The following is a 12,937-nucleotide window of genomic DNA, read 5'->3' on the forward strand; positions in this document are numbered from 1 at the left end:
GGCCCCCATAGGGGGGGAATAGGGAAGTCCTGACTTACCTGTCATTACTTTCTACGCCATCTTGGATCCACTTGTCAACGTCCCCACAAAGCATTGTGGGAAAAAAAACCTCCCCCCACCCCTCTCTCCTTCCCCCCCAGCCCAGGAGCCGAGCAAAGAAAGTTAGAGGGGAGCCAGGCAGGCGGGGACTGGGGGGGGGGGGGGGGGGGGGGGGGGGGTACAAAAAAAGTGGGGAGCCCCATCCCAAAGGGAAGCGGGGGAGGATCGGAGTGAGGGCATGGAGCAGCCAGGCTGCCTGGCATGCTCCTGTCTCTGGGGCACTGAACAAGGTGGGCAAAAGGAGTGAAATCGCTGGCTCTCCATGCACCCCGCAAGCAGCTGCTGGAGCAAAGAGGGACTGCGTTGAATCGTGTGGTTTCTGCTTGCTTTTTCCTCTCCCCCCCCTCATCCCCCGGGAACTTTCCTCCTGGGGAATGTGTCACTGGCATGCATCAAATTGCCTAGGTCAGGACAACAGGTTTTGGAGGACCAACTTAATTCATTATCTGTTTCCCTTGCAAAATAAGTATATACTATATTTCTAAAGGAGATTTTTAATATATATAAATGTACCATTGGAGTTGCAGACATAACTACATGTAACTGCGTTTTCTGGGGTATGGTTTATTGCAAATAGATTTTTCCTCTTGCAACTTTTTATTTTTCAAAAAGCATGTACCCGTTCAGAAATGCATTATTGGGTGTTTCTGCACGCTACAAAATGTCTTGTATGCCAGCCTCTGTGGCAAAGTGCACCAGTGGATGGAAATATGTTTTTGCCTTGCACTTATTTTATTATAATTTTTGCAATAATTTCCTTTCCCCATATGGGATTGTATTAGTGGCTGTGTATATATACCAAATAATGTACAAAAACAGTGTAACATTTCTCAGGAAAGTATGTTGGTGCATTTTAAAATATTTTTTCCCTTATAATTTTGCTAAGGAACTTTCCCTTTCAGAAACCAATTTCTGGCTCTGCTTGAATCTCAGAAACTATTTTGTATAACAGGTTTCTTTTTGCAAAGAACTCTTTCCTGTTAGCAATGTATTATTGGCTCTGCCTTCAAAATGCTTAGCCACCATATTGTTTCAAGTATTTTTCTTCACAATTACCATGTTTTGCAAAATAACTTTAGAAATGTTATTAACTCTGTATGCATGCATGTCACAAAATGCCTTGCTTGTTATGCTCTGGGGCAAATAACATACAAATACAGTACAAGACTGGAAAAATTATGATCTGACTTCAGCCTTTTAAGGTAGGTCACTTATGAACTAGGATTGCAATTGTTTTTTTTTTAAACTTTCCCCTCAACTTTTTTAATTAAGAAAAAAATAGGATTCAAATTGGTTTAGCACTGAATTGACCTAAATGCATTTATATTTAAGTTTACACTGAATATCATCCACGTTTCTTGAGGACTAACCACTTACACTCTATCTGAGGCTTTGCCACTGCAAGCACAGAGACTTGTACCCAGGAATATTTTCAATACTCATATAACACATTCTTGATTATTGCAAAGAAGACCCTTTGCAGAAATATAAATAACACAAGGAAATAAATTGCAATGTGAAATCTTTTGCTGCCCAGATGTTAAATCAATGCACTTATCTTCCTTATTCAACTTTAAAGACATGTTTGCCAGCATGATTAACTGTTTCAGTGCCATGGTGGAGGCCACGTCAGGGACTGCTGAGGAGGAGTGTGGTATTTCCACTCTGAGGGAGGGAGGACGCCATTTCAAATGACAAAAATATTCTTGTGCAGCCTGCCCTGGGCCATCACTGCTGGCTGGGGAGGGGCTGCCTGTATGCCTGCCACAGGCACCCATCCCCCAAAGTAAACATGCTGCAAATGGGAACCAGTCACAAAAAGTTTCCACCAGCCCAAACGACCTTTCCTCTCTGTCATAAATGCTGCACTGTGACTTTAAATGTCTTTCATTGAATCTTTGGAAACCCTTGCAGCCACACTGACAGGAAGGACTTGTCCTCCTAGGTAACTTGGATTTGGAGGATATTAACAAGACCACTGTGTGGGACAAGTCAACTGTCAGTTTATAGCTATATATCTTTTAAAAACACCAGAATCACAGGAAATAGTTAAAGAATGTTTCACATCTACTTAAGTGTTTGCCATTGTTTTCTGCTCTACCCTTTGCATTTCATTCAGCCAGGACATTTGAAGTAGATTAGTCAGTATCACGTTTTGTTCCTTGTCAATTTCACTTTCGACTTTTCATACACTTTCACAATGTTGCAATGTTTGTGTTGAAAACTGCTGAGGAGTTTTGCTTTGTTTTTTAAATCAACTGGAATTTAGAAAGGAAGGGATTTAGAAAAATAACATGTCCACTGGAATTAGAAAAAAATGAAAATTTCTCTATTAGTCTTATGTTTTACAAAAGCTTCTCTTTGCCAATATTTGATCTGACTGTGTCTCTTTACACATTGTACAATGGTAAGAATTATTTTGTGTACATAATGATTAAACAGGGAGAGAAAGATTTGACACAATGTGTCAGGGTGTGAGTGCATTTTCCTATTTAGTCTAGATTATATTACTTCACATTTACCAGGAGCTTTTCAAACTACAACCCTGAAATGCAGCCACCTCTGGGAAATGATAGCAGCCAACAGCACACAACACTATCCAAAGATGAGGGTGGGGAAATTCTGGCCATAATATTGGCAGAAGCCTCCACTATTATGAGAAATGCCATGTATAACATACAATACTGAAAATCTACACACATATTTCATCTGAAGATCTTGCTGCTTAAATTAAACTCCTCAACATCCATGTGAAGTAGCAAGAATTGTTGCATTTTGCAGAGTAGTTAATTGTGACACAGGAAGGTAAATGGATGTGCCCAAGGCTACAAATGGAATCAGCAGCAGAGAGATGGGATTAGCTTCTAAATCCCAGTTTTTTGCTCCTCTGTTCAAATCACTACGCTATAGATTCTGATCCTGCAAAATGTGAATGATCAAGGATTTTTCCATATTTCTCCAACCTTCTTCACAATCCATATTTATTTGAGGGGAAGATGCAAACTGTAAAATTGGGCCAGAACAAAACCCTGGATCCAGACACCCTCAAAGTTTGGAAGTTCAGATTTAATTGATGAAAATTAACACCCTTAACTGCCACAATGCAAAAATAGGAAGGGCTCCCAAAGAGCAGATATCTACTTCCTCCTCTTCTATGTGCCCTATGTGACAGCCACCATTTTGGTTGATACATTAGCAATTGAACCTAGCATCTCTAGCACTAAACACCTTAAGTAGCTACAGCTTGAGCGAAAGAGACAGACTTGCTGCCTTTGTGGATTGGGCACAGAAAGAGATCCGTAACACACTGACCAGTGGATTCCATATTCACAACACCTTATCCAAAGTTTAAATTCTTCACTACAGATTTCGGAATGAATGACAACATTGAATCTGGCTAAATGTGATCTAGGAAGGGGGCATGGATTGCTATATTTCCTGTCTGCTTTCCAAGTGTGGAGCTGGGCAGGGGCATCACATCCTAAGCAGAGAGGATAGAAAAGATGGAATTTCTCTGGCCTTATCTCTGATCTTCTCACACACATCGATACCGTTTTTTTCACCTTTCCTTTTGGCCTAATCCCTTTTGTCCTCTTGCTGTCCAATAATAACCCCTTTTCTTTCTATCTTCAAAATTGTAATGATTTTATAATTCTCTTGCGCTACCTCTCTCTCTCTCTTTTTGCTGAGCTAGCTTGGTTGGAGGCTGCACTTCACCTCCACAAGTGACAGGTGGTGGCAAGTCCTGAGTCAGCAGGTCAGGAAAACAGCAACATTGCAAATGAGAGCATTAACAAATGAGTGTAGGACCAAGCCGGTGGACTCTGGCACTTTACACTGGAATAAGGTGCTCGCTCCTGGCTTGTATCAGACTGGTTCATGTATGCACACATTTTGCCTTCTCACCACCATTCAACCTACATTTGTCTGATCTTTAAAAGGTTTTAAATTCTGTAGAGGAAATAGAATCTAATGATCCAAGCACGGGACTGGGAGGCAGGATTCCTGGGTTCTGCTGCCAACTTGCTATCTAAATTTGGTCAAATTATTTGCTTTACCTGTCTGTAAAATTCCATAGAATATTTACTTATTTGGCAACAGCATTGTGAAACTTGTTTATAAAGCACTAGGAAGAAAGTCACTCTATAAGTGCAAAGTATTATATGCCATGAAGTTAACTCTTACCTTGGCTAAAGATAAGGAACCTTTATATTGGCCTGTTTGTAAAATGGGAGACAGTATCTATTAAATACATTAATTAGTTAATCTCTCTCTCTTTATACAGCCCCCATCACTGTAGTGTCTTAGTATCTCACAATCTTTCGGTGTATTTATCCTCACCACCCATTATCCCCATAGAGATGGAGATGGAGAACTGAGGCACACAGAGGCTAAGTGACTTGCCCAATGTCACAAAGGAAATCTGTGGTGGAGCAGGATAGTCAACCTCGGTTTCCCACATTGTGGGCTAGTGCCCTAACCCCTGGACCATCCTTCAAAATGGGGAATGTATTAATGCAAACTCATTAATAATAGTGTTATTGCATAAAGTTGTTAACCAAGCTTTGCTCTATTCAGGGATGAATCCCACCAATATTATCTACAACAATACTTTTTCTCAGGCTCCCTCCCATTTCTGGGTACCTGTTACATCAGCAAGTGTAAAAAAAACATCTGTATTTTTAACTCATGTCTGATCCACTGGATTTTGAATAGTGACCAGAACCTAATCTCCTTGGTATTTGTATTTCTAGAGAATAATTGCAATATTCAGGGCAAGTAGAGTTGCTACTGATAGAATCTTTCAGAGCCCTTTATGGACCAGATTCTGCAGAGAATTTCCCACTGACTTAAACAGAAGCCAAACTCGGTCCTATAACAATGCAAAAACAAAACAGGATGAGGTGGTCAAACTGCACTTCATGGCTTTCATGCTGGCTGAAAACAACTTCCAGACATTAAAATCAAGGTTATCCTTACTCAGCATGGACATTATTAGCGATAGTAGCATCACAGTAGTGCCTAGAAGTCAGCGCCCCATTGTGTTAGACACTATACAGACACAGTCAATAGACAGTTCCAACCTAAATGAGCATACAATCTAAGGTAAAGACCCCATGCCAGTTTCTGTAAGAGTAGAAATCTCCCCTTCCTACTGGTGACTCTGGATCTCAGCACAATAACACCATATGTGTGAGTCACACTGAAATCTGCTTCACTAAGACCTCCCTACCCCCAACCTCCCTGACTGTAGTAACTGAGTAAGACGACGTGGGTAGTTGGCTTCCAGGAAAATGTTGCCAGGCCACTCTATAGCTCCATTATTGGTGGATATTCCCACTCACTGCCATGCAATGTGTTGTCCATTGTTTGCTTCACCACAGAACCTCTCTCTCTCTGTGTCACACATCTATACACAATTCTATACAGCAGTTGGTACAGAACTTCAGGATCCACAGCACTGTTTAAATTAATTTAAAAAAATGTTAATAATTCATCCATTCCATGCCCCTGAAAAGTTTGGTTTTCAGACAGCAATTAAATAGAATTTTAACTTAAACAGTAACAAAAAAACAAGCAACAAGACTATAAAACCAGCATAGTCACTAACATCTTTTAATAAAATGAAAATGTTTAATTAAAACAGATTACATTTGATTAGCAACCTAAAAATAAAACTCAGTGGTTTTCCTGTACACTTTTCTTTATTAGTGGCTTAAATTATGACAGATGCCAACCTAAAGATAAGATCTTTTTAGAATGCATTTAAGTTAACTTAAGAGTCCTTCATATTAGTATTTTACCTCTACCTGTAAATATCTAGTAACAGAAGACAATTAAAAGGAAGTCTATATTTAAAAATAATCACAAATTCCTGCATGGTATTGTTTGTACACCAAGGTGCAGATTTTTGCCAATAGCAAGTCACTTTCACTACTGGTCTGATCATCTCAAGCATGCGGCCAGCTGTATAAGTTGAGCCAACAGCTTCCTGAGGTAGTCTCAGGGTGGCCAGGAAATCTGGCCTGTTTCAGAGGGTGTATCCCCTACATGGACGTTCAAATCAATACATGTTATCAGCCTAGTCAACTCCAGCCTCTTCAGTGAGAAAGATCCAGAGGGGCTTTAGGGTGACCAGACAGCAAATGTGAAAAATCCGGACAGAGGGTTGGGGGGGAGGGTAATAGGAGCCTATATAAGAAAAAGACCCACAAATCAGGACTGTTCCTATAAAATCAGGACATCTGGTCACCATGGGCTTGTCAGTGCAATGGGTACAACTTGACCAGCCCCAGCTTGAGTCCTGTCCAGAACTTGCACACACATTATATACAATCCTTCTCGGTGGTCGCCGCATCATTAAAACAAAAAAAGAAGCACTAAAACTGTATTAGTATTTTCTTAATGTTACTTGTTCCCGATAAGCCACTGCTGTACTTGCTGCAGAGATGTTACATGGCTGAGTGGGGAACAGAGGGTTGGTCTATTCAATCACGTGCTTGGAGGGAGTTGTTCCCAAGACAGTCTCTGGTAGATAAACTATGTTTAGTTCAGCTCTGGATAGAATATGCAAGGAAGAGGTTTAATGATTCATCGCTTCATACGGAGACCACAGCTGCCTACGTGCATGAGGCATCAGCGAAACAGACCCCATGACTTCCTGCTCCTGAAAGACAAGCCTCTACCAGTGAACTTATAGGAGCAACTCCACTGCGGTCAGGCACAGAAACTGTCTCTTGAGCAGATCTGATATATTCCATCCAGCACTGAGTAGCTGCCTGTGGGAGGAGCAGCAGGCCCAGCACCCTCAGATGGCATTTTGTGAATTCTTTCCCCGCAGAGGAATGGGGTGGGGGAAATCAGGCATCTCTCTCTCCTTCTCTCCATCAGTGGAACCTCCAAGCTGATTGTCTCTCCTGCAAGTTGGAGAGGTCTGGGCTTTCCTATGTCCTTTAGAATCTCTCCCACTACTCTGTCCGTATCCCAGCAGTGAACCCTTCAACGCTCCCTATCCACCTCTCAGTGTCAGCCTGTGTTCCTCCGCCCAAAAAAATTCACCTGTGCCCCCTCCAAAAATTAATTTAATCTCCCCTTCTTCCCCCCCCCCCACCACTCTGAAAACAAAAAACCCAATCCCCTCTGCCTTTTCCTACCAACTCACCATGTATTTGGTGCACTAACTGGCCAGTTCCAGACAGGAATCCTGAGATGCAACACTCCCAGCAGCCTGACAGGACTATGCCATTCCTGCCCTTCTGCTGCTTGCACAGTAAGCCCACGGAGGGAATCAAACTCACGCTTTTATCCCAGGACATCAGGTTCTGGGATGGTTTGTTAAAACACAAGCTCCCCCTGGCCAAACTGGGATAGGAAGGAACCAGGAGAAAGGCTCAGATCCACAAAGGATCTGATTTCAATAGAAGGTAAGAGCCTCAATATATATCCGGGCCTGACTGACTTACCCAAGGCCATACAGCCAGTCAGTGGCAGATCCAAGGTTAAAACCAAGCAGTAGTACTTAGCCCTTAGTACAAGCAATAAAGCAAACTGTTTCCAGACAGTCATTTATGGGCTGACTGCTACTCTTAAGAGTAATAACTATTTGACATTCCCCAAATAGTTCCTGTGATGTTCCATAAGGAGCAAGAGCGTCTACCTCTTTTTTTTTTTTTTTTTAAAAGAACAAGCCATGGGTCAAATTCCCTGGGCCTAGATACTTTGAAGGTGTGCAGTCTGTGGTGTTGGTGATTTTCAAACAGGGGCCCAGTGAAGTCTTTCTTGCTGGTCCACAGAATGAAATATTTTGAGAGCCAAGCAGTGTTGTGGGGAAGGTGCAGGGGGGAGGTTGAGGTAACGGGAGGGGGGAGGTCCATGAGAGGATTTCTTCCCCTTACAGGACGGTCCTCAGAATGCCAAGATTGGAGAATCCAATTCAGAGATCCAGACCAGGCTGCTTTCTCAAACAAACACATTCCTTTTCATTTTAATGAGGTCCTTACCTTATCTGGAGATATGCACTCTAGCCTGTAGGCCTGCGCTCTTCCCCACAACAGCATAACGCTCAGATAGCACCATGAGGACATTGTTAAGATTATAGATCTCAGATCTCTTTACATGCATGCATGTGCACCCACGCACAAGCCAGCATGTCTTCATGTTGACCATAAGCTGTTAATGAGGCAATCAGATGGGACACGTTCTACCCTCTTTCAACCGTAAAAGTTTGCAGACCCTCCGTCTAAAGTAATTTAGAAATGAAGCAAGCATAACTTGAGATTGCTAGGAAGAGCTGCCATCTGGTGGCATTACCATCTTCTGATTTTCTCCAGTTCAGAACTGTTTTCAAATAAGCATGCCTACAATTACAGTCATTCTGTCAGTGATAGAGTAGTTACCTGCCAGCAAAGAACTTTCTCATGGTTCTTCTCCACAGCTAAAGAACTGCCTGGTTTCTATTCCGCGTAGATTACTGTACTGCCTGATTGCTCTGACTGTGCCCGTTTGGGATTCCACCCTTATCTTTGTTGAGTTTCATGGTCTATGATGTAGGTATTTGCACACTTCAGTCCCACATATTGACAATAAAACTTGCTCCACCCCCAAAGTAGCTTGGATCTTCCAGCACTGAGTCATTTCTAAGAAAGATTTTTCTTGAGTAACTTCAATAATAAGTGATAAAAACTCATTTCTAGAGCAGGTTGTTTTACAAACATAGGCCCAGATTGGGCAATTGGATCTGATAACACAGCAGCCCTGTGGAACCCTATTGCCCCAGTTGCAGGATCAGTTCCATGCATGAGTCCTGTTCCCTGCTTACAGCCCCCAGAAAAAAAAACATATTTGATTTCAGCATTCCACCTAGCAACCCACTTCTCTTTACTCCTTTGAGGTGCAGTGAATCATGTCATTTGTTCAGGAGCTGTGCTTTAAAAACTTCTGGATAACCATCCCACTGTGCTTGTGTCTGGCACCAGAATTAAGAATCACTGAGTGATGCATTTATACTGACTTAAGTCCTGGCGTAGACAGACACTGACAGAAGCGATGCTGCAGCCTTTTAAGCATAGCAAGCCCTGAGCTTGAGTGACTTATAACCCCTCTATTCAAGATAATTAACATGTGAAAGTGCAGTAGTGGTAGGCAGCCATTGGTGTGGGAAATGTGTATTTGAGGAAAGGAACAGAACTGAAATGATTCAAAGCAATTAATTAAATGGATTTGCATTTTGGGATGAGGACAATGGGCATGGTCTGACCCATACTGAGGAAGAGGAAGTGTTATGGGGGGTGGGGGCACGGCGGTCAGACTAGATGATCACTGTGGCTCCTTCTGGCCGTAGAATCTATGAATCTAAGACCACCTTAGGAAGGGGACAAGTATCAGGGGGTAGCCGTGTTAGTCTGTATCTACAAGGTGCCACCAGACTCCTTGTTGTTTTTTTAGGAAGGGGAGAGCATCTCGCACCAAACAAGGGGTGACAAGACACCTTTTTGATGTGCCTGTGCCACGGTTCTCTATGCTGTCCTCTGAGTGAGGATTTCTCCACTGACTTGCCAAGCTCAGGGGATGGAATGAGAGGGGATGGTGCAACTTTTGCAAGGAATGCCCCTCTGCTGGCTCTTTCTGTAGCTCCTACCCTTAAGCTTGCCCACTTAACTGTTCATCACCAACTTCTTTTTCAGCGCAAGTTGCGTACTCGAGGGGAGTGAAACTCAAGACTGAGAGGGATGGATTTAAATAAAGACCAAACACCACAGGTGCCTTTATAAGCCTTTCAGATTCAGCTCCTCCCCTCATATTCTCTTTCTAGTCAGTGCTAGGCCCCTTAAACTCAAAGGGGTTCAGAGATCCCTTAAAATCCTCCTCCCCTTTGATCTAATTGCAAGATCTGGCACCCTGTGCTTTCTAGTTCAAATCCTTGTACTCACCTCAGTGCGTTCCCCTTTCAGGCTGCTAGAACTCACTCCCTCTGGCTAGGGTAGGGGGCCAGCCATGCTGCTAGGGATGGGTTGGAATGAACCAGGAAATTACCTCAGTGTTGGGCTTCTGTGAGAACTAGTAATTGCACACCCATGCTCGTCTCACCCTACCATCAATCTCTCTGCCAGCAGATGTGTATGGGATAGATAAAAGAGGGAACAAAGGCTACAGATCATGTCAAGCCCTTGCTTCTCTGCAAGGAGAGGCCATGGCTAATCTTTACTGAATCTTGAGGTGAAAAAAAATCCATGTACAAAAGTGCCTTTATTTCAGAATTTTTTGAAAATGGGATTTCTAACTGGTAATAAGACATTTTAAATCCGGGTACAGATACAGCAAATCATTTCAATTCTAGAAAAAAGAATGGGCAATTTGAGGATCACTAACATTCTATGTCAAGTATACTTTGTCTACCTCTTCTCTATGCAATTGGTCTTGTCAGAACGTAGGTTACTATAGGATTATTTTTTAAACCTTGTATAGTGCACTTGTTACATTTTTTTGTGCATGGAAGTACATTCCTTGTAAAACATACTCTGTTCTCAAATCATATAATGGTGCCCACACACAACTGCTAGTGCAGTGACAGAATGGACACACAGCAACATTTCAAGGACAAATTTCACAGGCTGACTTGCTGAAGTATACATTTGGCATACAAACATTTTCATGTTTGCTATTAACTGGAAATCTTTACTGACCAAGTCTCGCCAACAGTCCCTGCACACCACAACAATGACCCTGGAAATTAATTGGTTTTGGTATCAAGGTGAAGACCTAGTTGTATCTATGGTTGAGTAGGAAGTTACAGAATGAGCAGGAATATGAGCATTCAAAAGGGTGAGGAATGGTACCAACGTTCAGTAGCCTACACTGAATCAAGAAGAGATCCACCTTTCTGTGCAGAATAGGTAGCTATTATGAATGTTAGCATTTTTGGAGGGTTCTGTTACTTTGCCAATACGAGACAAGCTGTTGTCAAAGCATAATCTACAAACACCTGAGCCATAAGTTAATTTAGAAGGCGGTACCATATTACAGCTGTTTCACCCACTTGGTCTCTTAAGTATGCATGGGAGATGATTTGATGGCTGTGGGGACTGGTAATTGAGATCTGCGCCTTTTACCTTCAGGTCACTTATCTAACTCTAGCACTGATCATAAGCTAGCAAAGGCTGTTAATAGACCAAGACTGTTTTGTAGCCTATGAAAAAAGAGAGTTGGAGGCCTCATTTGAAGTCATGTTGGACAAATATTCACCTTTCAGTTAGCAGCCTTGTTGGAAGTGTAAGGACAGAGCAAGGCTTGAAGGGTCATGGAGTCTAAATTACATTAAATTTAATCTTTTGTTCCTTATAGTCAGGCTTCCGGCATATTAGTTGAATGGGGGTGTGCATATGTGCTTGCATTGCAGCACTGTTCACGACTTGGTCTGTGGTTTAAACAGAGGACTTCCACTGGCAGTCTGGTGCCTTTCACAAAGGCTAATATTTACTTTAAACAAAATATGTCTGAAACTGGACATATTTCTTAAACTTTCTTCTAAGCTGTGAAGGCAAATGGAGGGCACCTTAGCCAAACATCCATGCTGTCCTTGGTGGGGAAAACGGCCAGATGCCTTTTTTTCTTCTTGTTGACTCTCCATTGTCTATTTTAGAATCATGGTTGCCCATTTACCCAATTCACTGTTTTTTGCAGAAGCAAAATATTATCAGGAAATTATAAAAACAAGATCCTATTCACAAAGACACCAAAACTTGTAGGAATTGTTTCCATTCCTCTAAATTATCACTTTGAAATATCTCATAGTTAATACTTCTCAGTTGCTCTTCTCTTCAGTCTTCCTTTTAACTACCCTATCTTGCAGCATCTACATTAAGCACTGAACATTGGAAACTACAGCTACCAAAATCATTTGATTGGGTAGCTGAGTTTTTATGAAGCTTCACGTATCCTGCAATGCTGTATGTGAGAAAAATGAGGTTCCATTTTGGCATAGTTAGCTCAGTTATTATCCACACAGATCTACAGTTCACATTAACATTTAGGGTAATGAGAATAGTTAGACAACTTATGTAAAAGTCAGGTTTTTTTTGTTTTTGTTTTTGTTTTTTTAAGAGACCCGAAATTCCAACACAGGCACTAGAAGTTATATCTTTAGAAAATTTAAACCATCTTTTCTGGATATATACATTGATTAATTGTAGTGCAATACTAAATCTTTTACCAGCCAGCTATATACACTGAAATATACGCTGAAGAATGTGTGTACACATCACAGAAAAAGATAAAGACACTTTTTCCACTTAATAATATAAGATGGTATTAATGCAGTCTTTAAAAGAGCAATAAAAAAAACAGTTACTGCCTGTACACTTCATATCTTGATATTGTGGTATCCTTCATCCCATGCACTCTTTATTCCATCTATCTAGCAATTAAACTTCGTGTGTGGCAGCTTACATACTTAGGTGCTTCAGAAAATTTTACTCAATGATTTTCAAAAGCCTCCAACTCCCATTGATTTAAAAATTTGGCGTACAGCACTTACATAGCTTTTTTCACTAAAGGATTTGAAGGCACTTTCACACACATTAAATTTTAGTACTGAATTGGGCCTCAACTCAACTCAGGACAGCACTCAAATATATGCTTAACTTTAGGCATGTGCTTAAATCCCATTGACTTTCATTGTCGCAGCTGAATTAAATACAAAAGTAACAGCATAAATGATGAAAAGGGCATTCAAATTTTAAGTAGTCAGTTTTAGCATCTAAGATACTGTAACACATATATTATTTTAAAAGCGTTTTTTAACCTGATAGTGTCCCTTCTAGCCTCTTCATTGCCATTAACT

The 12,937-nt window shown here is 41.4% G+C and overlaps 1 protein-coding gene across 2 annotated transcripts in view; it reads right to left on the reverse strand.

The window, feature by feature from the left end:
* HELZ (helicase with zinc finger) overlaps window positions 1-70 on the reverse strand; it is a 140,357-nt gene extending 140,287 nt beyond the window's left edge. For both annotated transcript variants that reach the window (XM_026654401.1, XM_026654400.1), the window contains exon 1: window positions 39-70. The gene's annotated coding sequence lies outside the window, so the exon portion shown is untranslated. The remainder of the gene's footprint in view (window positions 1-38) is intronic.
* Window positions 71-12,937: the final 12,867 nt, after the last annotated feature.

Source organism: Terrapene carolina, unplaced genomic scaffold (assembly GCF_002925995.2).
Source record: "Terrapene carolina triunguis isolate 2854851 unplaced genomic scaffold, T_m_triunguis-2.0 Scaffold192, whole genome shotgun sequence".
In the NCBI taxonomy this organism is placed as follows: domain Eukaryota; kingdom Metazoa; phylum Chordata; order Testudines; family Emydidae; genus Terrapene; species Terrapene triunguis.